Source organism: Xenopus laevis, chromosome 2L (genome assembly GCF_017654675.1).
Source record: "Xenopus laevis strain J_2021 chromosome 2L, Xenopus_laevis_v10.1, whole genome shotgun sequence".
NCBI lineage: Eukaryota > Metazoa > Chordata > Amphibia > Anura > Pipidae > Xenopus > Xenopus laevis.
The window spans coordinates 30,912,332-30,936,909 of record NC_054373.1 but is presented as its reverse complement, the minus strand read 5'-3'; the positions used below and the strand labels follow the sequence as shown (position 1 = coordinate 30,936,909).

The following is a 24,578-nucleotide window of genomic DNA, read 5'->3' as shown; positions in this document are numbered from 1 at the left end:
GGCCACAAAGGCCCAGGCCTATGGCGGCAGAATTTTATGGGGCTGCATGCTAACCAACCACACCCCCATTGGTTTGGAAGCACTTGGGATTTGCAGGAGATACAATGGTTTTTAAAATTTCCTATGCACCAATGACCAGTGCACCTTACCCGATGCTGAAAATTTGCACATGTGCACAAAGGGCAAGGGAAAGCAACGGGCCTAGGGGCACCTGCTATGTTAATCCGGCCCTGTATGCAAGTGAAAAAAAAACTCAACCACTTTCTAATCTTTCCTATGGGATTTTCAGAAATGTATTTATCAATGGGTCAAAGTTAGAGTTCACCATTTGATAAATGCGCTTCTTGAAATGCCACAGGATTGAATAAAAAGTGGGTGGGTGGTTTTTTTTTGTGGTAAACTCTAATCTGATTATTCCAAATCGAACTATACTATTTCATAAATAAAAAATGCATTTATTTAACAACTACATTTATATTGTTGCACTTGTTTCACATTGCTAAAAAACACATTTGTGGTTTCCACTTAAAGAAGAAAGAAGTGTATAATATGAAGGGGCCAATCCACATAAAGGCATATGAAAGGATCAGGGTTGTGGTCTAAGCTAGTTTAATATTGTGCTTCCTACATGTTGGGGCACATTTACTAATGGTCGAATATCGAGGGTTAATTAACCCTCGATATTCGACCCTCAAAGTTAAATCCTTCGACTTTTTAGCGCAATTCGTTCGATCGAACAATCGAAGGAATAATCGTTCGATCGAACTATTAAATCCTTCGATCCCAAATTGGCTAGAAAGCCTATGGGGACCTTCCCCATAGGCTAACATTGATGCTCGGTAGGTTTTAGGTGGTCGAAGTTTTTTTTTAAAGAGACAGTATGGTCGAATAGTCAAAAGATTTTTAGTTTGAATCATTCGATTCAAAGTCGTAGTCGAAGGTCGAAGTAGCCAATTCGATGGTCGAAGTAGCCAAAAAATACTTTGAAATTCGAAGTATTTTTTATTCTAATCCTTCACTCGAGCTAAGTAAATGTGCCCCCTAGTGTTCTGCCCCTATTAAAAACAAAGAATCAAACATTATTTTACCAGTGTGTCAGGTAGTAAGCCTGGGGTGGATAGAGAAGACGAGAATAATTAGGGGACAGTTGATTGGGTGAGGTAGGGAGACCTGTCCTTGATGTGTTAACGAAACAAGCCATGGCATGTGTACATAAAAAGAAAACACACAGAGCTGCTGTAGAATGAAGGGTCTGACAGACAGTATCTATACAGCTGTCCAACTAGGTCTGTTGCCTCCTGTGACCTTTCAAAAATAGTAAGAGTGGCCATATGCCACACGATATTTCTAGGCATCACTTCAGCGCCAGTTCTCTGTCATAATTCCCCCACCTCCCACCCTCCTCACAAACACAAGTGCACAAACCTGGGAACTTTAGCTCGGTGGGCATCTGATTCCTTCTTCACCAACCGGCCATTCTGCATAACACTAGAAAGGCTGTTATTCAAAGTTGTATCCGCCTACTTGTCTACCTCACCCAATCCATAGCAAATCTGACCGGTCACTAGCCAATGGGAGATAGGAAAGCAGGAACCAAAAGTTCTGTGTGCCTGAGGGGTGTGAATTTCAGAACTGTGACCAGCAAGGATCCTGACTGAGTGTTTCACTGCCGGCTGCACTTTTAGGGCTCTTACACACGGCTGTTTTCTCCTGTGCTCCCCTGCGTTGTGCTTTCTTCCATTCAGCCGCATGCGAGCACACAGGGGTGCTTCGCCAATGAGGCGAGTTGAGGCTGTCGCCTCAGGCAGCAGCGCCCCACTAGGTACCAGGGGCAGCAAAAATGCTGCTCCTGGTACTTTAAGAGCGAATTTCTGGGGTAGGGGGGGCAGCAGCAACTGCTGCTGCCTCAGGCGGCGGAGGGGCCAGGATCGCCCCTGCGAGCACAGGAGTAGATGCACTCAATTATTGCTAAGGGGGCTGTACTCACACAGACGCATGTATGCGCCGAACGCAGGTGAAATGCAACATGCTGCGTCCCACCTGCGTGTAGCGTACAGCCCCCTTCACTATAATTGATAGCGTCTACTCCTGCGCTCCCCTGTGACTGAACGGAAGAAATCGTAACGCAGGGGAGCACAGGAGAAAATGGCCGTGTGTAAGAGCCCTCACATACAGATTGGCTGTTTTGATTCTCCACCTCTCCTCTCCTTTACCCCATCACTCAAAGTAATTTACAAACTGTAGCATTGCTTTTGAAATAAACAAGGGTTGGGGGCTGCAGGTGTTATCAACTAAAAATAAATGCCCTGCTCTTTGATGTGTTAGCCCTTTTTTTTAAATTAAATAAATCATTGCAGTTACATAGTTACATAGTTACATAGTTAAATTGGGTTGAAAAAAGACAAAGTCCATCAAGTTCAACCCCTCCAAATGAAAACCCAGCATCCATACACACACCCCTCCCTACTTTTAATTAAAATTCTATATACCCATACCTATATTAACTATAGAGTTTAGTATCACAATAGCCTTTAATATTATGTCTGTCCAAAAAATCATCCAAGCCATTCTTAAAGGCATTAACTGAATCAGCCATCACAACATCACCCGGCAGTGCATTCCACAACCTCACTGTCCTGACTGTGAAGAACCCTCTACGTTGCTTCAAATGAAAGTTCTTTTCTTCTAGTCTAAAGGGGTGGCCTCTGGTACGGTGATCCACTTTATGGGTAAAAAGGTCCCCTGCCATTTGTCTATAATGTCCTCTAATGTACTTGTAAAGTGTAATCATGTCCCCTCGCAAGCGCCTTTTTTCCAGAGAAAACAACCCCAACCTTGACAGTCTACCCTCATAATTTAAGTCTTCCGTCCCTCTAACCAATTTAGTTGCACGTCTCTGCACTCTCTCCAGCTCATTTATATCCCTCTTAAGGACTGGAGTCCAAAACTGAACTGCATACTCCAGATGAGGCCTTACCAGGGACCTATAAAGAGGCATAATTATGTTTTCATCCCTTGAGTTAATGCCCTTTTTTATGCAAGACAGAACTTTATTTGCTTTAGTAGCCACAGAATGACACTGCCCAGAATTAGACAACGTGTTATCTACAAAGACCCCTAGATCCTTTTCATTTAAGGAAACTCCCAACACATTGCCATTTAGTGTATAACTTGCATTTATATTATTTTTGCCAAAGTGCATAACCTTGCATTTATCAACATTGAACCTCATTTTCCAGTTTGCTGCCCAGTTTTCCAGTTTAGACAGATCACTTTGCAAAGTGGCAGCATCCTGCATGGAACCTATAGTTCTGCACAATTTAGTATCATCTGCAAAAATAGAAACAGTACTTTCAATGCCCACCTCCAGGTCATTAATAAACAAGTTGAAAAGCAAGGGACCTAGTACAGAGCCCTGCGGTACTCCACTAACAACACTGGTCCAATTAGAAAATGTTCCATTTACCACCACTCTTTGTAGTCTATCTTTTAGCCAGTTCGCTATCCAGGTACAAATACTATGTTCTAGGCCAACATTCCTTAATTTAACCAGTAACCTTTTGTGTGGCACTGTATCAAATGCTTTAGCAAAGTCTAAGTAAATCACATCCACTGCCATCCCAGAATCGAGGTCTCTACTTACATTCTCGTAAAAAGAAATTAAGTTAGTCTGGCAAGATCTATTACGCATAAAACCATGCTGGCACAAACTCATAGTATTATGATTTGCTATGAAGTCCAGTATCTTATCCTTTATTAACCCTTCGAAAAGCTTTCCTAATACTGACGTCAGACTAACTGGCCTATAGTTTTGAGGCTGAGAACGGGATCCTTTTTTGAATAGAGGCACCACATTAGCAATTCGCCAGTCTCTTGGCACAATACCAGATCTCAATGAATCCTGAAAAATTAAGTAAAGAGGTTTGGCAATCACAGAGCTAAGCTCGCTAATTACCCTGGGATGAATACCATCTGGCCCTGGACCTTTGTTAATCTTAACCTGTTCAAGTCTCTTTTGAATTTCTTCTTGTGTGAACCATGCATCATTAGTTGTATTACTTGAATTGGGAGTGTTAAGAAGGAAACCTTCACTTACTGGTTCTTCATTTGTGTAAACAGATGAAAAATACGAGTTCAGAATCTGCGCTTTTATTTTGTTTTCATCAACCAGCTGATCCCCCTCTGATAGTAAGGGTCCCACCCCTTCCTGCTTCATTTTTTTACTATTGACATATTTAAAAAATAATTTGGGATTTTTTTTACTGCTTGCTGCAATATCCTTTTCTATAGCAATTTTAGCTTGCCTTTGCATGATTTATTGGCCTCCTTGTACCTTATAAATGTTTCGGCTGTACCAGCTAACTTGAAAGCCTTAAAAGCACGTCTTTTCTTACCCACCTCAACACCAACGCTTCTATTGAACCAAAAAGGTTTTGCTTTGCAACGACGTTCCTTGCTTACAAGTGGAATATACTGACAAGTATATTTATTAAGCAGCATTTTAAAGACTTCCCATTTTTGTTCTGTGTTTAACCCTGTGAAAAGCATTTCCCACTTAATATGTTGCAGAGATGCCCTTATACTGTCAAAGTTTGCACGTCTGAAATTTAGTGTTTTAGTTACTCCCTTATAGAATTGCTTCTGCAACAGAATCTCAAAGGAGACCATGTTATGATCACTATTCCCTAAATGCTCACCCACACAAATGTTAGAGATGAGTTCAGTATTGTTAGTTATTACAAGGTCCAAAAGAGAGTTATTCCTAGTAGGTTCTTGAACGAGCTGGAATAAAAAGTTGTCATTCAGCATATTTACAAACCTACTAGCTTTTTCTGTCTTAGCAACCCCATTACCCCAGTCAATGTCTGGATAATTGAAGTCACCCATAGCAACAACTTGACCCAGCTGTGAAGCCGCTTGTATCTGCAAGAGTAGCTGGGCTTCATACTCGACACTTATACGAGGTGGTTTATAGCATACACCAATGATAATTCTTTTTGATACCTTTTGCCCAGTCGAAATCTCTACCCAGAGTGATTCTACACCCTCACCAGTGCCAGCTATTTTTATTTCTTTAGCGCATGGCTTTAATTCAGGCTTTACATACAAACCCACTCCTCCACCCTTTTTAATCCCTCTGTCCCTCCTAAAAAGGGTGTAACCATTTAAATTCACAATCCAGTCACATGTTTCATCCCACCAGGTCTCAGTGATACCAATTATATCATAATTTTTAGAGCATGCAATTAATTCTAGGTCTCCCATTTTACCTGACAAACTCCGTGCATTTGCCAGCATACAGCGGAGGTTTACTACTTTTACTTTTGAAATGAAGTAAAAAGAAGTAAATCTTCTTTTTACCTTACCGTAGAGACAGATTGCCAGTAGGGTTTCCACCTGGCCGGTATTTTAGCTGGTAGGGTTGCAGCAGGTAAAACACCTGCCAAGGCCGGAGCCAGTATTACAAATTTACCCTTTAAAAAAAGCCCTCGGCCTGCCCCCAATTCGCGCAGAACTTACTTTTTTTTGCAGTGTTCTTGACATCTCTGCGATGTTGCTCCGTCCCCTTTTGCGGCACACTGCCTAACCACGCCCCTTTTTGCATCATGAACCGCCCCTTTTTGTACCCGCCCCCCACCGCCCAGTAATTCTTTTTCAGTAAAGGTGGCAACCCTACTAGCTGGTAAAACACCAGCCACGGCCGGGGCCGGTATTACAAATTTACCAGCAATTCAGTTGCCGGTAATTTGTAATACCCTTAACAAAAGCCCTTGGCCCTCCGGTGGAACTTACCTTTTCGTTTTTTGTGTCACGACCTGCCCTTTAAGTTCCCACCCCAATCACTGGGCAGTAAACTTTTTTTGAAAATATGGCAACCTAATTGCCAGTCCGGGCCTGGTGTGAACGGTACCCTTTTTCACCAAAGTGTACTTTGCCAGGTTCAGGCTGGCGAACTCCCATTATATAGATAGAGCAGCCACTTTCAAATCACAATCGACATTGCCCTTTCCATGCTACTTTTCTCCATGGTGAAAATTCACTGGCGAAAATGTTCACTACATTTCTCTTGAAATAGTGAACTTACAATTTTTAATAAATATGGAGATGTGTTGTGAAAATACACCTGCCGAAGAGAGGCAAACTTTGGTGAAGTTAAGTGAAGAGAAAATGCACACTTTTGTAAATGTGCCCCACAGGTAACGTTGGACAGCACTATTTAAAATGATTCTCTGTGGTTATAATTGTGTGTTTAAAAGGAGAGCGGGCGAAATGTATCATGGCCTGTAATTTACATTCTTACTTTGCAGCACGTGGCTCATGCTTTCTGTGGATTACACATTTAAGATCCAAAGCGGGTGCACGAAATGCCTGTTCTAACTACTTATTCTGCAGATATCCATTTGTACTTATATTGTTTACTTGTGTGAGATGTCGAAATGAATTTATGTGCTTGAGGTAGGGGAGGAGAATAGAAGGCTACAATGTATGTGACTCATACCTGCTGTGTTCTGCCTTGTGTGGTTAAGCTTGTCTATATTTGTGTTTCATTTCTGCTTTTTGAGAGGGACTTTAACTATTTTACTCTTAAAGGAAAACTAAACCCTGGGATGTTAAGTCCCCACTGGCCTCCCTCCGTTGGCCCCCTTCCCTGTCTCCCCCTGCACAGTCTTACCCCAGAATTCTGGGCTTGAGCTAAGTAAATGTGCCCCTCTATGTTAACTCTTCTTACCTGTTTTTAAGAACCGGGCCGCGGACACTCCTGCACTGGGCCGCAGAGCCCAGCCCACAAAAATAAGGTGCGCTAAATTGGCCGCCGGTGTGCCCAAATTGGATGCTGTGTGTCCAAACTTGCTGCCGACCCCCTTCGACCCTGCCACCCCTCCCCCGACCCACCTTCACCCCGACCATTAGCTTTGGGGAGGTTGGTGGGAGAGGGTCAATAAGGATAAAACAGGCATCTATTATCAACAAATGTTTCCCTACAGTCTCCATGCCTGCTTATTGAGATGTACAAGTTTATGGGTGGATTAAAGGGGTGTTTCCTCTTTAAGTTAATTTTTAGTATGTTACATGGCCATACTGGACAATTCTAAGCAAATTTGCAATTGGTTATCATTATTTATTTTCTATAGTTTTTGAGTTGTGCCTTCTTCTTCTGACTCTTTCCAGCTTTCAAATGTGGGTCACTGACCCCATCTAAAAAGCAAGTGCTCTCTAAGTCTGTATTGTTATTGCCATTTTTTATTACTCATCTTTCTATTCAGGCCTCTCCTATTCATATCCCGGTCGCTTATTAAAATCAATGCATGGTTACTAGGGCAATTTGGACCCTAGCAACCAGATTCCTGAAATTGCAAACCGGAGAGCTGCTGGATAAAAAGCTAAATAACTCAAAAACCACAAATAATAAAATAAAATTAAAACCCAATTGCAAATAGTCTCAGACTACCACGCACTATATCATACTAAAAGTTAACTCAAAGATGAACAACCACTTTAAAGGAGAACTAAACCCTAAAAATGAATAGGGCTAAAAATGCCATATTTTATATACTGATCTTATTGCACCAGCCTAAAGTTTCAGCTTGTCAATAGCAGCAATGATCCAGGACATCAAACTTGTCACAGGGGGTCACCATCTTGGAAAGTGTCTGTGACACTCACTCACATGCTCAGTGGGCTCTGAGCAGCTGTTGAGAAGCTAAGCTAAGGGGTCGTCACTTATTATCAAGCATAAAATTAGGTTGGTCTGTAATATAAACTGATGCTACAGGGCTGATTATTAAATTCTGATGCTAGTTGCACTGGTTTCTGTGCTGCCATGTAGTAATTATCTGTATTAATTACTAATCAGCCTTATATTGTGACATTTCTATTCTATGTGCACTGTGTCCCTTAGCTCAGTAAGTGACAGCAGCACAGAGCGTGTGCAGTGAATCAGCAGAAAAGAAGATGGAGAGCTACTGGGGCATCTTTGGAGACACAGATCTTTCCGGCTAAATGGCTGTGGTTGCCTGAGGCTGGTACAGAATCCCAAAATATAATGTACAACATTCTAGCTCTAGCTACTTCTTTAGTTTAACTTTCGTTGTCCTTTAATGATCATGATTAAGACAGGTTGAAAAGTAAGGGGACCTATCATTACAGTATTCTTGGCACTAAACCAGGTTCCAAGAAACCTGTATTTTAAGTAAATCATTTGTATTTTTTCTAATGATTTCCTTTTTCTTTATAATAATAAAGCAGTACCTTGTACTTGATGGGAATTTGCATGAATCCTTGTTAATGGCAAAACAATCCTACATGTACCCCCTAAGTTGTTCACACAACCGGAATGCCCACATCAGTACAACTGCCAGGCTGTAAACAGAACACGTTTTGCACCTCTATATCCAACACAAGTTGCTGGATACAGTTCTACATTGTGGGTAAAGACATGACAAGTTGTTAATTTTTGCAGTTTACATGCTGTACCACTTTAGTAAATGAGCCTTATATTCTGTTGGTCATTGGGGAAATTCACAACAGTGCCATTAATCTGAAACTGAAGTGAAATATTATGCTCATTTATGCCAGAAAAGCTTCTAACAATGAACTGTATGAACAGTAACAGCCCAGTGAAAGTATATTGATTGGCTGTAATTATAAAACAGTGTCGGTCTTTGCTTTAGGCATAGTCTGACCTTACGAGGTTTGGTTCACCCTTTCTATTGTATATCTTTTATTCTATAACTGCCAATGCATTACCTTGGTGGGTTTAGGGGTGAGTGCATAAAAAAAAAAAAAAAGTGGTGTAATTACTTCCTCAGTTTTGAGCAAATAAGCCAGTAGGTTTGTAGGAATGCTATGTGTTTGCTGATCTGCTCCCATGAATAGCATTCTATACCCAGTGCTTGAATTAGAGTGAAAAAGGGGAGGAACACTATGGGGCATATTTATTATGTGTGTAAAAACTAGTGTGATAATCCACTACACATCACCAGGCTACGTCATGTAACCAAAAAAAAACAAAACAGGGGGGCCCTAAAAAAAACTGCATGTAAGTCTCCCATCTGTATCCCTGCTGTCTCTTAAAACTATTAGCCAAAACCTCTTCACCAGTGGCCACAAATCTGATGTCCCATTGTTTTCAAAATCTTCATCAAACAATGCTGAATTCTCCTTGCTGAGGGGCACCACAATATCTAGTGGGACCCTTCCCAAGAACATCTAGGAAACCCTTTTAAAGGAGAAGGAAAGGCTTAGTGCACTTGGGGGTGCCAAATGTTAGGCATCCCCAAGTGATTGTATTTACTTATCTGAAACCCTGGGTCGGTGCTCCTATCAGCAGAAAACTGCATCGGCGCGGGGTTATTCCAGCGAGCACCATGGATCGATCATCTTCAGGCTTCTCCTTTCTTCAAATTTCCAGGGGCAAACAAATGTGCAGTTCAACTAAATAGCCGACTTTTATTCAAATCAATGCATGGTTGCTAGGGGAATTTGGACCCTAGCAACCAGAAATTGCAAACTGAAGAATAAAAAGCTAAATAATTCAAACAAATAAAAATGAAGACCATTTGCAAATTGTCTTAGAATATCACTCCATCTTACTCAAGGTTCATTTAAAGGTGAACAACCCCTTTAAGGGCAAGTTGTGCGTGAACATGCACATTTGTTTTGTACTGGAATACCAAGATGGGTATCTCCTAAACTTCCTTACATCTGCTCTACAATCTAATGTGCAGAGGAAAGCATATACTTTTAAAGGTTACTAGTTTGTCATTATTTTGCAGTTTAACCAGAATATGCCACAGTCTCCTGCTGACTTGTGTTAACTGGTTGCAAGAGTCAAAGGCCTAAAAGGCCAACGGAGTGTTGTACAACTATGCACTTGACCCCAGCAATGACCCCTATGGCCATTTTTAAAGAGGGTTGCTTATATAAATATTGCTTATGCAATATATTGTGCTTTTTAGATAATATTATGTTGTTTGACTGTTGTACTTGCCTCGCCATAAGTGGAGCATCAGAATTCTTATGCAAGAAGTGCTTTGTGGCAATCAAGTAACCTTTCTAAGACTATGTATTTTAGAGGTTAAAGTTACAGTTTAAGCTGAAAAGTACGTAGAGTACGGATTTCTGTTGCCCCTAGGAAAATGTTTTCTGGGGAAAAAATTTGACCATTTCCACAAAAAATAATCAATGCACCTTGTTGAATGTTTTGATTTAATAATTATAGATATTCAGTAAAAAAACAATAGCCTAAAACAATTGTGAAAGGCAAGAAGAGGTATGTTCTGGTCCCAGTCAGTAAGTGACCATTGATTGGAGAGAACACAGACCATGGGATTTCACACATGATGTGCAAAAGTATAAGAAAATAAACAGCAATCTCAGCAGTGTGCAGTCCTCTTCTCCTGTGAACCAAGCTGGCAGTCATGGGATGTTTTCTAAAGAGAAATATATATTTATATTGTGTGTGTAACCAAAAAAAAAAAAAAAAAAAAAAAAAAATTTAAAAAACAAAACTTCAATGCCAAATGAAGCCACTTACAGAGCGAAATTCCTGCCCATGCCATAGTTGTAGTCCCATTAAGAACAGCACTCTCAATCCATGCGTAAGAGGGGTGCACGACTTCATAGGAATTAGATAGCCAGCAGGGGAGTCCAGTTGATGGTGTAAATCAGAATGGTTGTGAAGGGTTAACATGTCCAAGTTCCCCGGATCCGGAATACTAGGTCAGACGAAGTCCAAAGGTTCCAGTAGCAGTCGGTTCGTTGTCCCCTTCAGGTTGCTCTCTTTTTATCCTAAAAATTAGGGGAAAATGTTTACAAATGTTTATAAAAATAAATGAGCATGTTTGCAGGGCCGTTTAAGGACTTGGTGGGCCCTGGGCAGAGAACCAACTGGTGGGCTCCTACTAGTATGGTAACATTTTCCCAAAACCAATGCCCATGTTTTGGTCACACCCCTAAACACCACACCCATTTTACCAAACCATAACTCAGACATGCCAGCATAATTAATATAAAAAAATAATAATAAGCATATTAACCCCAGACCTGCCCATATAATTACTGTATACATGGCCACTCCATTAATCCCAGACAAGCATTTAAAATCACAAAAAACATTAAGGGGGTTATTTACTAAACTCTGAAATGCAAAAATTCAGAAAATTTGTGATAAAATAAGAGTAAAAAAAAACCCAAGCAGATTTGATCGGAGTTTGTTGCAGAAAATGTTGATAAAAAAATTGGACTTTGATAAATAATCCCTAAATCTCGGACTTGTGTGCTTGTGGCAGATTGGCACTACGGCAGAGCAGCAATTTTGAGAAAACATAAATCTGTCTAAGTAACAGAACTGTGTAAGTGGAGCTCCCTGTTCATTAAAAGGGTTGTTCACATTTAAATAAAATTTAACTTTTAGCATTTTTTAATTTGTGGTTTTTGAAAATAATAAAAATAATAATAATATTGTAGCCTCTCCGAGCAATGCCACTAGTTTATGGGCTGCTGGGGTAGGTGAATGTTGGGTCAGAAGAAAAAGGCAAAAAAGATGTAAAATTTCAAAGAATCTGTCAATCTAACATACAAAAAAAAAAAAAAAATTTAGCTTAAAGGTGAACTACCACTTTAAAATAATCTTCCCAATGCAAATCATGTTTTAGTATATTGAATGTGGGAGGCAAAGCAACAGAAAAAGGATGGCATTGAATACCAACAAGAGACTAGTCAAGGAAAAGCTCAAGATAAGCAGAGCTGTCAACCTTTTAAAGTAACTCACCGGGGGGGGGGGGGGGGGTGGCACACAGTGCACAGCCAAAAAATACCCAGGTTTGTGACAAAAACCTGTCCTGAAGCCGTCGAAACTGAGCTGCGTATGCAGGCCCGGATTTATGGAAAGGCCACCTAGGCCCGGGCCTAGGGCAGCAGGGTTTTAAGGGGGCGGCATGTTGCCCAACCACACCCACATTGGTTCAAAAACACTGGGAAAGCGCTGGAGATAAGATCATTTTTTAAATTTTCCCATTGATGATGAAAATTTGCACGAATAAAGGGGAGGGGACAGGGGCGACGAATGGCAGTGGGCCTAGGGGTGCCCTTTATGTAAACCCGGCCCTGTGCGTATGCGCACTTTGCTCCACTGATATCACTGACATTTTCTGTTCACGCACACGCTGCATTTTTACCTGCAAATCCTTAGAAATTTAGAGATCAGAAATCAGAGTGATGGGGGACCCGATGACAGAGCAGTATTTTTATTAGGAGAGGACCTGTAAAGAAAAATCAATAATCATTTTTTATTTATTTATTTTTTTTATGCATAAGAGATTTCAAGTTAGTTTGGCTGCTGCAAAATAAGCACCCTGCATTCATTTTATGTTCCACCATAAGTGCCTCCTTAAGAGTATGCAGACCCCTGAAACCATATTATTCCTGAAAAGTACGCATTGACGAATCCAAAACAGGTAAAGATGCCTTTCTACTCAAACTATCAATCTGCAAAGTTTTGCTATTGCAATTTGCTGCATTTATCTCACCCAATTACTTACAAATAAATCACCCTAAGGCTAGGACCACACGGGAAGATTCAGAGAGATTGGTCGCCTGGCATCTTGCACCCGCTAGCGCTAAAGTCGCCTGCGCCTATTCACACGCGGCGATACGTTTTTCAAAGTCGCTCGAAATTGGCAATTTTGAGTGACTTTGAAAAACGTGTCGCCGCATGTGAATAGGCGCAGGCGACTTTAGCACTAGCGGGTGCGAGATACCAGCAAGCCATTCAGTGAGATTAGACGCGGTGATTAGTCGCCAGATGACTAATCTCCCTGAAATCTTCCCGTGTGGCCTAGCCCTAAATATGGACTCCTGAGGGTCTACTGAGCAGTTTGATGCCAAATATAGATAAGCCTATGTACATAAGGCATGTACAGACCCCAGAAGAAAATAATGCATATGAATTCTCAGCTTCCAATTCACAGTCTGTGTAAAAAGTCCCCTGACACTGTATTGTGTATTGTAAGACCCAGTGTCGGACTGGCCCACCAGGATACCAGGAAAACCCTCTTGCTTCTAACCATTTAGCATATTCCACAGTCCTTACCTATTCCTTTATGGAAAAAATGCTTAATAATGGAAAAATATATAGTAAGTAGATATAGAAGACTAGCAGAATAAAGAGGTTGAGAGGAGGAATAATAGTTTGGAAAGTGAGCCCACGGTCTAATGTTTTCTGATGGGCCCCTGGCACGACAACCCCCCACCCAATAGTATGAAAACATCAGTATATTTTTAGAAATTACACATTCAAACAAATCAATGACTGATCTGACAGCGTAGCTAGCATCCAGCATACCTGATTTAGAAGTACAAGTGTATACTCCTAACAAAAGGTGAGGACGAGTGAATACAGTATGTATATGCAAGTGTGTGTAAGTATGTGAAAAAGAAAAAAAGCCATAAAAGCAAAAAAGGCAACTTTTAATAAAACGTGTATTGTGTGTGTAACAGTGTGTATATCAATAAAGAAAGGCCACTTACGTTTTCTGTGCATGGGTGGACACAGGGTGCATCCCTAACAACAGAAACATGACCTATGTGCTTGGCAAGTAATGGGTTAAAGTCGAGTAATTGGTAGTCACCTGAATGTGCCAGTTAGCAGCAAAAGCTGGAATGTCAACAGCATCCGTCTGTTCTCCTCAGCTGATCCATCTCGCAAAAGCTGGAGTGACACATCTAAACCATAGAACCAAGGTTTTGATTTCTCTGTAGCCAAGACTGGTCTAAGCAGCAGCAATGGCTATCCACGGGGGTAGACACACAACACAGTAGGATCCAAGAAATCTGAAAGGATCATTAGTTATTAATTATAACGACCAAATGGTTCCAAATTTCAGATCACTGATTTTTGATGGAAAGTCTTGTCTGCTTACACTAGAAGCTGTTCCAGGTAGGTCTTCACTGCTAGGATCAAACCAGCACATCACAATCAGCAGGATCTTTATTTGTAAGAAATTAAAATATTGGGTACGTTTTAATAAATAGCATTGATAACATGACCAAAGGGTTAAAAGATCGAAGAACTCCTTTAGCACATTAATGGCCATAATTTACATTGTGATCGTGTGCCATAAATATCTGTTCTAAAATATATAAGCAAACTGAGATCCCTACATATCGAGGCCTGGCAACTAACAGTTCTCGTGGCCAAGTCGGTGATACTTTCATACAGTGCCAGGATTTATGTAAAAAACACACAGCCACTAAGCAAAAATATTTTGGTTTCAAAAATTAATTATCTTCTGTTTCACGCACTTTCAAGGGTAACAAACATTAATCGTTTCTCTTTCACGCACTTTTAAGGGCAACTTAAAACAACCTGATCGTTTGTTTCACACACTTTCAAGGGCATTTTAAATACAATGAGGTATATTAGAAAGATTGATACATTCAACTTACAACGAAAGTGAGAGGCGATGAGGCGATCACGCACTCTTCTCCCCTGTGGTTGGTTATCCCAGGACTTGGCAACGTACCCCTCAATCTCGGGTTCCAGATTATCATCGTTTTCTAAAGGTAAACCATGTTGCATTGCCACATTGTGCAACATGGCACGGACAACGATGATCTCTCAAACCCTTAAGGGGGAATAAAGAAGAGCTCCCCCAGCGATTGAGAGGCATCGGAAGCGTGACTTAAGCAAACCCAAAGAGGCGCTTGATGACACTGCACGTCTTCCGATGGGCCCGGTTGTACCTACGTTGGGCAGGTGTGAGAGGAAACCAGACAGGGGTCATCAGCCAAGGCAGAAGCCCATATCCTGCGCCTCCTGGGGAAGAAGAAAGAAAAAAAGAAATCCAAAGTTGGAGTGGGAGCACATCCACCTCTTAATTAAAACGTCAGAGACACGTGTGTAAAGGATTCAAAGTCAACAACCCCACCCATTCACTAAATTCAAGGCTGTTAAATGTGATCAGGTGTGATTAGTTAATTGGAGCATAGTCTATGCAGTCAAAAGAGCCAAGTTAAGACAATGGTTTTAAAAGAAACTACAATTCCCAAGATGCCTAGTGAGTTTGTTATTTAAAAGTTTGAGTTTTCACACTCGCATATAGAATTATCATAAATTAATTCAAACAAGGGAAACTAACCCAGGGTAGAATTTCAACATGAATGATGGTACTATTAACCAGGTCCGGGCTGGGATTTAAAATATGGTATGGCATTTCAAGCACATAAAAGGTCCAAACAGCCACACCAGCCCACAAAATAGTGACAGTATATGGCATCTTACAGCAGGCTGTCTGGCATTTGCCAAAATTCATAGATTGGCAGTCCTAGCCTGCTATTAACAACAGAGAGGACTATTCCAAAATTAAAATAATATTAGCACAATTTTATGCAAACATGAATGACTGGTGTGAAACCATTATCATTAGACTGTAGCTAGTAATCAGATACACTTCCTTAATGCCAGCAGGTCCTTTTAAATGTATTTGATGATGAAGAATGGTAAATTTACTTACCCGCCAGCCAGCCCCCTGGCATTTCTCCTCGGATGAAGAGTTCGTGGAGGCTTAACTGACGAAGGATAGTGGTGTTGTGGATACTTCCGGGAAAACCAGATCTCACACTCATGATCCGCAGGTGGGAATCACACACCACCTGGATATTGATGGAATGAGAGTGCTCCCTATTGCAGTAGAGTGCTTGTTGATGTCTCGGTGGTGTAAACGGAACATGAGTGCAGTCAATGGCTCCCAGGCAATTTGGAAAATGGCCAATGAGGTAAAAATCCTGCTTTAATCTTATCCACTCTGCCTGGGTTGAGGGAAAGGAAATGAGCCTTTGCGAGTGTGGGAGCCCTAAGCACTTGCGTTAGTATACTGCTGAAGGTGGGCTGGCTCATGCCAACAAGGTGTGTAAACCCACTGCCCAGGAAATGCAAGACTGCAAGCAGTTTGCATATCCCAGGCAGGGCATGAGACCGTGCCGTCACAGGTTCCAGGTCCTGGCTAACAAGACCATAGACCTGGAGGATGGCGGCACGACTCAGACGGTGCATCCTCACCACTTCGTCATCAGACAGACCGTCAATGGACACTGCAGCCCTCCAGAATTGACGAGGCTGTCTGATCCTAACAGGCATCAATGGAACAGGTGGCTCCTGGTGCTGCTCTTCTGCTCCCTTATTGGCAGCTCAATGAATAAATGCAGAAGCAGTGGCATAAGAAATGGAGCTAACTGTCCTGGATATTCCATATTGAACAAACTCCAATGGATTCGGGGGAGGGTTTATATATCTTATATACGTCAAACACGACAGATGCTTTCTATGATACACACCAGCTCAAACCTTTATTTTGCAATTTGCTCACTGCCTGGGGCATTGTAAATAACCCTTAGGGTAGGGGCACACTGGGCGATTCGGGGAGATTTAGTCGTCTGGCGACTAATCGCCTCGTCTTTGCAGCGACCAATCTCCCCGAATGCCTTCCCTCTGTCTTGCGCTGGCCCAGTGTGCCCCTACCCTTATTGTCTCTCTGCATCCTTATCAACTCTGATCATCCTATTGTGTTATAATACCGTTACCGTTGAAATGAAGGTGCATGGTGCAGAATGTCAGGGGTTATGGTATGGCATCAATGAGGGCATTAAAGAGATATTGACACCAGAAATTATACCTTTTTTACATCTCTCATAATATTGGCTTTTGCATGCTACTTATAATTTTGCCATAAAGTATTTGCCAGGTGTTAGTCAATGAGAGGGCTGCCATATTTATGCAGCATAAGTCCGTTAGCATTCGAAACTTTAACTGACAGGCTGAGATGGGACAGTCAGGTTGGCAAAACAGTCAGGTTTGGGAACTTCAACTAACAATTACTTACAAAAACAAACCTCTCAGCAAAAAAACAATCAACATGACCTATAGGTAACTTTTAATGATCATTCATATTTTAAAAAGTAGTTGTAGCTAGCATTTTTCATAGCAGAGGTTTCCTATAGTTGGCACAGTGAGCCAGTCAACTGAGCCTAAATAGGTGTTGTCCCGTACTAACCCACATCTAATTTGAAAATCACTTAATATTTGAAACCACATTAAAGTGTACATAAAATTTAAAATTAAAATACAGTTTCCCTAATTAAAAATAAGACTTTGTACAGTATAATAAACTTTAAAATTCTGTGTTGTTTGTATAAGAAAAGATTGTTTTCTCCTGTGCTCTCCTGCTAGCCATATCAGAAGCACACTGAGTTTTAGACAGCAGGAAAGCATCACACTGGGGCTCATTTATCAACACTGGGCAAATTTGCCCATGGGCAGTAACCCATGGCAACCAATCAGATTGCTGCACTCATTGTTCTACTTGCAGCTGGCTTCAAAAAGCTAATCACTGATTGGTTGCTATAGGTAACTGCCCATGCGCAAATTTGCCCAGTGTTGATAAATGAGCCCCACTGACTTTAAATCCTTGTTATACAGCAGGACCTTAGTTATAACAGAGAATAGCTCACTACCAAGAGTAACTTGATACAGGTATGGGACCTGTTATCTAGAATGCTTGGGACCTGGGGTTTTCTGGATAATGGATTTTTCTGTAATTTGGATCTTCATACCTAAAGTCTACTGGAAAATCATGTAAACATTAAATAAACCCAATAGGCTGGTTTTGCTTCCAATAAGGATTAATTATATCTTAGTTAGGATCAAGTACAAGCTACTGTTTTATTATTACAGAGAAAGGAAATCGGTTTTAAAAATTATGATTATTTGGATATAATGGAGTCTATGGGAGACGGGCTTTCCATAATTCAGGGCTTCCTGGATAACGAGTTTCCAGATAACGAATCCCGTACTTGTATAAGCATTATCCCCTTGCCTGCTGGATCATTTGATCTTGCCAAACAACATGCAGAATAACATAGATCAAAGTGCAACCTGAAAAGTAAAATCTACACCACTGTCAATTTTACTAATTATGGCTGGCAAATGGTTAACATCCTGTCCAAATGCAGTATCTCTACACCATTCTTGCATTCTTTACATGTCACACAGTGCACCTTTAGCACAGCTGAGTTAGGAAATATATGCTTTGCATTTTACACCTGCTCCTCAGAGATAAGTAGAAAGATCAGCAATGGCTAAACAATGGTGCCCAACCCATGTTACTGCTCCCTGGTTTATCCACATGTGTAGAGACAGGGTGCAGCATAAAGTTACATAACTTCCATATTTAGAACTATATAGTACATAGAAATGCACCAGTGGTAGTTCTGCACCTGCTTGTAAAAATTATTAGATGAATAAATTCAGCAGCCTCTGACATACATGTAACACTCCCATGGCAAAATGTACTGACCATTTATTTATGGCATGCTTCCCCTTTGGAGCTATGCTTCTGAGGAACAGTGGATGGAATGGAAGAGCAGACTGAGGCCTATCCTGTAGGATAAGACTTGGATTTAAAGGGGTGGTTCACCTTTCATTTAAATTTTTTTGTAGAGCATAGAATGGAGAATTTGAAGCAATGTGTATATATATATATATATATATATATATATATATATATATATATATATATACAGTGGTATAATTACTTAACGCGGGCCCTGGTGCAGAATGGACACCCGGGCCCCCCTGTCGGCCCTCCCCTACTGTAATATCTCCCCCTCCCCAGCTGTCTCCGGGTGGCCCCAAGGGGATGCGGGCCCAGGTGCAATCACACCCCTGGTAGTTACGCCACTGTATGTATGTATGTATATATATATTTATATATATATATTTATTTATTTTTTTCATTTTTACATAACAAAAGTACATAAGGCAGGGAGGAAACAAACCAATATTGTAATATAGAGCTGGAACGGAAGAGGAAGTCTAGGGTAGACAGAGAAAGAATAAAACATCTTGCTGGCCATCACATTTATATTACCCTAATTTGGTTACTGCGTCTTTAAATAGCAATTAACCATTGGCAATCCAGGGCTCTGAAAAGTACTGGGAACTGGGATTTACAGCACAGTGCCTCCACCTAGGGAACACTGAGGAGGGGGATTTCCACTTGGAAAAATAAAACACTCAGTTTGCAATTAGAACAAACGGTTTGATATGCGCTTCCGTTTAAGAAATAAAAATAAATACACCAACTTTCAGTATCCCCCAATTGTCCCAAAGTTTCCCTATAGTCCACCAGGGTCCGGAGCCGAAGATGGTAACCCAGAAACCGCTTCCACAGCTGGCGATCGCTTCTAAGCTTTAAAACAAAAAAAAGGAACAAAAACCGCACCAATGTGAAAAACTCTCAAAGCCGGTATCAAGGCCCTGCTCTGGTTACTACTCACAGGATTTCCCGGACACGGCTTGCACACAAGAACAGATCTTGTGTGCAAGCCGTGTCCGGGAAATCCTGTGAGTAGTAACCAGAGCAGGGCCTTGATACCGGCTTTGAGAGTTTTTCACATTGGTGCGGTTTTTGTTCCTTTTTTTTTTTTTTTTTTGTTTTAAAGCTTAGAAGCGATCGCCAGCTGTGGAAGCGGTTTCTGGGTTACCATCTTCGGCTCCGGACCCTGGTGGACTATAGGGAAACTTTGGGACAATTGGGGGATACTGAAAGTTGGTGTATTTATTTTTATTTCTTAAACGGAAGCGCATATCAAACCGTTTGTTCTAATTTCTATTTTTGGGGTGGAATCCCTTTGTATTTTGCGCATCCGAAGTTTACTATATTTTTGCGCAAGATTTAAACCATTGTCTATTTACTCAGTTTGCAATAAAGCAAATATTAACTTTATGTAAAATTTGTATGCAATAACTGTAAATGTAAATCACACACTATCACTTTACTCTAGGGAACCTGTGTGAACTATCAACCCCTGGCACAGTCTGACAATGCCACAGTCCCACACTCCATAACGGGTGGATAAATGTAGAAAATATCCAGTCAGTTCAATGTCCCTTCCCCAAGAGCTCTCATGTCCCAGGTAGCGCTACCTGCCCCAAGGCAGGGTTGGACTGCTCTGTCAGAAACATTTGGCTCCAAAGTCAGGAACTCCCCCTCTCCCAAGGATGCACTGGGGCGCCCAACCAATCGGATGGCTCTTCAGCCTGTAACTGGGCTGGATGATGTCACAGACAGAAGGCAGCTGGGAAATTGACAATATGTCTAGCCCCATTTCAGATTTCAAAACGGAATACAACAAAATCGTATTGCTCTTTTGAAAAATGGATTTCAGTGCACAATTCTGCTGGAGCAGCACTACTAGCTGATGTGTTTTGAAAAAAACATGTTTTCCCATGACAGTATCCCTTTCAATAACTCATAATAACATAAATGAACTCGCCATGCCTTCTTACAGAGAAATGTTTCTATGCTCCTATTATTCCCCCACCCCCAAATAGCATAAACTAAAGCAATGGCAACATAGCAACTGTCCAAAATGTAACCAAAGTGGTGTACATATATTCCATGCTCTATAGAGCTGCCCAATAAGTAAGAAATAATAAGTATAATAATACTAAGTAAGAGATTTCTCTAATGCCAACCTCCTTAACTATACCCCAATAAACCCTGAGTTGGCCACTTTAGGCCTCACAATACGGCTCTCATTCAGTCTGACTAGGGGCAGCAAAAGACCAAAAGAATAATTTCTACTAATTATAATTTCGTCAGTAGAAGAAAAAATATTCTCCAAGACTTGATAAAGCCACAACCTCCATCTATCTCTCTCTTCACCTCAAAATTGGCCCATTTGTTTACCATGGAGTAGATTGAAGCCTCTATGCAAAAAGAAATGCGGGTTAAAAAATTCTTTGAAACATGGGAGAGTTACATTACAACACTACATATTGCAAAACAACAAGTGCTGATGCAGTGCTTCCACGAAACTTCTTGGTATACGAAAAGAATAATCTTCCAAGATCCGCCAATTGTATTACAATAGACATTGTGTAGTGTTGCAATGTCTGTTAGATAAAAAACAATGGGGGTCATTTACAAACACTGAGCAAATTTGCCCATGGGCAGTAACCCATGAAAACCAATCAGATCGCTGCATTCATTGTCCTACTTGCAGCTGGCTTCAAAAAGATAATCACTGATTGGTTGCTATAGGTAACTGCCCATGGGCAAATTTGCCCAGTTTGATAAATGAGCCCCAATATCTGCTGCATATGACTTGTATGAGCCTAGACAAAGCTTTTATCTACTGTAAGAGTACAAACTGGAACTCATAGGGATGTTATTTGATAGCTATTAACAAATCATTGTACCGCTAACTGTATTAAAATACATTGCCTGTAACTTGTACTGCCTGTCTGTTCACCAATAAAAAAGATGTTAAAAAAAGTTCAGTCATTATTCCTTGCTGTCTCCAATATAGCAATACAACCATACATATATAACTGCATTACAGGTTTTACAAGAGGTATTCCAAAACATTATACTACCAAAATACACATTGATATTTTCTAAGCATACCTCATGGCCAGCCCTAATAGTAATGGGTGCTGCAGAAGCAGAAACACTTTTCTGAACAGGCATGCTTACATCACCTGGACATTGTTCCTTAGATGGCTTACTGTAGGTAGAAGAGTCTTGTGCACCACATCCGAATCCATAAGTAGCATATTTACTCTTGTTGTTCTGACTTATAATGCAGTAGAAGTGCTTCTTCCTCTTCTTCTCATATCCTGTGCTTGCTTCATTCTGTTTTAATGCTTTTGTGCATTATTCTCTGTTGACGTAATTTTTTTTGTACATGACATGCTGTGCATTTGTTTCCATAAACTGGACAATTTTTGGAGCACTTGGTTTGCCACACTCCATGGACGTCTTACCTGTTTTGAATGAAATATTCTTGTGCTTTTGACTGAAATGTCATCACATTAATAGGCATACTTATGAAGGTGTGTAAAATATTTGACACCAAAACATATTTTTTACGTTGACAGTACATATTTGGCTGATGGTACACTAGGCATACTCTCTACTGGTCAAAAAACATCTGAAACCACCATGTCTACCTCCTATTGGATAACAATCTGTGTAACTATAGGCAGAGTCACTCAATGGCTACAAATAAAGCACTGTCTTGCCTAAAAAGGGCATCAACTTAAGGGAAGAAAACATAATATTACCTATTTCTAGGTCCCTGGTAAGGCCTCACCTGGAGTATACAATGCATATTAATGAGCTGGAAAGAATGAACGGGAGAGACTTAACTCTCCCTGACATGGAGACAGCTCTTTTTTATTAAAGTTTTATTTGCACATGTTTTTCCTCATTAAAAGCTTACTTGTTTTCCTATTGGTCAATATTTCAATCCTGGTCTTCTGATTGGTCGCTTCTGTAAAAGGGCCGTGGCTTCGCAAAAAGGAGCGAAAGCCGGCTATAAAAAGGCAAACATGCGGATCGGTCTTCATTCTTCACTGGCGGCCAAAGGAAGAGGATCCTTTTGGAAATCCTGCCCGCCCTGTTATTGAATAAAGATATGTTAAAAAAAAAAAATATATATATATATATATATATATATATATATATATATATAAATTGTCGCAGCTGTCACTTGTTGATGACAGAGAAAGTGTCGTGTGGAGGTATATCCCAGGCTAGGTGGTAAATAGGGGGGGCTGCAGGGGGTGGCTGGGAAGATATGCCATTCTCCACAATGTACGTGTCTGTGTCGATAATTTGGTTGTTGGGTAAGTAAGTAATGCTGGCTGCAAATCCCATGCAGAGATGCGCAACTAGACTGGAAAAGGGCATGGAAGAAATAAAAAATTAGGAAAGACTGTTGGGTTGGGGTAGTTTTCTATTGGAGCATGTTGCGCTCCACTTGTGTTTGGTACTTACATGTGTCCGTGTAAGTACAGCCCCATAAAATAGCATTGATTTTTGCCACCCTTGGTAACTGGTTCGTTGCTGCCTCAATTCGCCTAATGGCAGCAGAACTTCTGCAACCCGCACCCAATCCGACTCTATTTATAGACCTGCACATGTCCCTTCTCTGACATCACAGAGGGGGTGAGATGGGCAGGCACACCCCTATAAATAGAAGCTGCAGGAGGCAGAGGCTGGGCAGTGTAAAGTTGTGGATAGGGTCAGACTGGGCCGCCAGCCCAGACCCGCTCCCTGTCCAAACTTGCCCCTGCCCCATCCTTCCCTGGCCCTGGTCGTGGCCATGAGAAGGAAAGCGTATGCACGGGGCTGGAGTTGGCTATGCAGCTGGGGTGGTGGGCTGAAGTGGGGCTTGGGAGGCCCATAAGGCAGCAGCCCAGGTGGGCCCCGAGCCCCCCCATCCAACACTGGTCATGGGTGGGGAGGGTGAAAGGGACAGCAAAACAGTTGAGCAGCAAATTCGACCTGCTTATTGGCTGCTATGGGTTACTGGACATCAACGATGGGCCAGTCCGGCTAGGTGCCCTTGTCACATGCACGTCGCGCGTGGATAGTCGCAAGTGTGCATATGATGGATAGGGGCGCGCGCGCAAATAGACCCCGCTGCACTCCCTCTCAGCCGGCTTCAGAGAGGGGCGACTGGACTAGGGGTAGGAAAAAGAGAGGGTATGTGCCTGGCGCCCCCCAGCTTTGTGCCCTAGTACCGGCCTTGCTAGACCTGCAGAAAAGTTTTGTAAATTGTAAATAATCTTGAAAAAATGCACTGCTACCACATAACTGTATAATCATAAAATCTTTATTAAAATAATAGAAATACTTACACAAGCTGTCAATAAACAGCCCAAGTAACAATGTCACTAATCAGGAAGCAGCATTTATTGGTCTGAGCTAATTATATCCCTTATTTGCTTCTACTAATCGATACTAAGTTGCCCTTTACTGAGTCATATGTAATACCTAGGGGCTGATTCACTATGGGTCGAATATCGAGGGTTAATTAACCCTCGATATTCGACTAGGAATTGAAATCGAAGTCGAAGAATTTAGCGCAGAAGATTATTCCTTCGATCGAACGATTAAATCCTTCGAATCGTTCGATTCGAAGGATTTTAATCCAATGATCGAAGGAATATCCTTCGATCAAAAAAACTTAGGCAAGCCTATGGGGACCTTCCCCATAGGCTAACATTGACTTCGGTAGCTTTTATCTGCCGAACTAGGGGTCGAAGTTTTTTTTAAAGAGACAATACTTCGACTATCGAATGGTCGAATAGTCGAACGATTTTTTCGATTTGAAGTCGTAGTCGAAGGTCGAAGTAGCCCATTCGATGGTCGAAGTAGCCCAAAAAAACCTTCGAAATTCGAAGTTTTTTTACTTCGAATCCTTCACTCGAATTTAGTGAATCAGCCCCCTAATGTAGCACTGTGAGCCAAGGCAAACAGCAACATGGGTATTACACCAGTAACATAAATATCTACACACCCAAGAGACACAAGACTGTTTATTGTTCTAAACCACTGCTAATTATATGAATTACTGTGCAGGTAAAGTCACCCAGGCACACTGAATCCCTGCCCTGCAGATCTTGGTACTTAACATCATATGATTTCATTCATTAGAGATGTTGCCCCATTAAAATGCTTTTATATTAACATATGACCTCACATCTTGTAATATCACTGTAAATA

The 24,578-nt window shown here is 41.2% G+C and overlaps 1 long non-coding RNA gene across 1 annotated transcript; it reads right to left on the bottom strand.

The window, feature by feature from the left end:
* Nucleotides 1–10,222: 10,222 nt before the first annotated feature.
* LOC108707939 lies at nucleotides 10,223–15,111 on the bottom strand. Its single transcript, XR_001934351.2, has 6 exons — nucleotides 14,449–15,111; nucleotides 13,923–13,988; nucleotides 13,632–13,833; nucleotides 12,180–12,263; nucleotides 10,538–10,791; nucleotides 10,223–10,433 (listed from the first exon to the last, which is right to left on the bottom strand). It is a non-coding gene; the product is annotated as an uncharacterized LOC108707939 (long non-coding RNA).
* Between the last annotated feature and the right edge of the window lie 9,467 nt (nucleotides 15,112–24,578).